The sequence below is a fragment of the Gavialis gangeticus genome, unplaced genomic scaffold (assembly GCF_001723915.1).
Source record: "Gavialis gangeticus isolate Ggan-Ray unplaced genomic scaffold, GavGan_comp1, whole genome shotgun sequence".
Taxonomy (NCBI): Eukaryota; Metazoa; Chordata; order Crocodylia; family Gavialidae; genus Gavialis; species Gavialis gangeticus.
In genome coordinates, this window is record NW_017729015.1 from 609,573 (window position 1) to 611,189 (window position 1,617).

Genomic DNA, 1,617 nt, shown 5'->3' on the forward strand with positions numbered 1-1,617 from the left:
GGCGGAGTCTGGGCGGTGCCGCGGGCGCAGCACAATGGCCGTGGCGCGCTCGGACCGCGCGCGGATCCGCTGGGGGGGCGACCCCGGGCCGTCCAAGATCACGAGGCAGACTCTTCCAAATCAAGAGATTTGGCCTGTAAATCATGAGATTCCGGGTGGTTTTGTTATTTGTGAAGGGGGGTCCCCCATACGCTGACAGGATACATGGTGCTGTGGGGCTGGAGTGAGGGGCTGCAGCAGGGCTGGGAGGGCTGTGCTTTGGGTGTGAGGACACACACACACTCTCTCTCTCTCTGAAAGGGGGTGCAGCTCCCAGCCTCGGGGGGAGACGTGGCTGGCATGTATCTCCCGCAGGGCAGAGGCGGGCTGGGGCTCTGTACCCTGGTGCTTTCGCCCTGGGAGCTGTGTGAGGCCATTGCCACCCACTGGGAGGGTAGGGGATGTGCACAGAGGTCAGCATGCAGCTTCTGGGCAAGCTTTGCCTCAGGAGCTGCATGCTGGCTGCGCCGTGCATCCCCTGCCGAGGCACGCTGGTGTCACACGGCTGAGCTCCTGGGGCAAAGGCTGCATACTTACTGCTGCATACAGTTCCAAGGGGCATATGCCCCTATGCCTCCCTCAGGGGTGTGCACACCTGTGGGGAGCCATGCCCCCTCCCCCTGTGGCTCTGGACAAGCCTCTGGGGCTCTGTCACATGACCTGCCCTGACCCCAGGGCCCCATTCACCCCAGTCCCTGCCCCTGCCCCTGCCCCATTCTGTCCCTCATTATGGGGGCCTTGATCTGCTCCCCAACCCCCTTCCCCGCCACGCACCAGAAGAAAAAAGTCTAGATTTGAGGGTTCTATCAGGAGATCATGAGTTGGAGTTTTTTTGACTTAGAAATTGTGAGTCTCGTGATTTTTTTGCAGCAGTTTGCATTACTGTGCTGGTCCTGCCTTGCTGGGGCTGCTGTGCTCCTGTGAGGCTTGACCAGCCCATTGTCTGGAGGTGGCTGCACCCAGACCCCTTGCTGTGGCCCGTGGTCACCCGGGACTGGGCTGGAAGGGGCGGGCGTCTGCACTGGGGGCACTGGCACCAGCCGCCAGGGCACGCAGGACCTGTGCACTGCTCGTCTTCAGGGGCAGAGAGCAGCCAGGTAAACTAGTGAGTAGAGCAGGAAACTCAATGAACTTGGGGGCTGTTCCTGGTGTTGCTGCCCTGGCCCCTGATCCTTGGAGGCTGGTGACAGACAGTTGTTTAGATAACCCGTGATTCCAGGGGGGTGGAGAGGTGGTGGTTTTCACAGCATGGGGAAAAGGACCTCCAGCGCGTGCAGCAGATGCACCTGCTTCCAGGCCTTGTGGATAGCAAGCTCTCAAGCTGTTCTGAGAAACTATGGCAGGGGGCTGCCTGAGTGCTCTTTCTCAGAATGTGTGTAGCGGGGTTTATGGGGTGAGCCACGGTTCCTATACAAGGAGCAGATATGGAAATAGCATCAATAACGTGTTTAAACAAGCCTCAGGCAGCTGTTCTGTGGCAGATGTTCAGGGTGCACGACTGTGTGTGCAACACAAAGGGGTACTTGGTGCCCATGATCTGTACAACTCCTTCTTGGCTTCACCACTTCAGTACAGTCC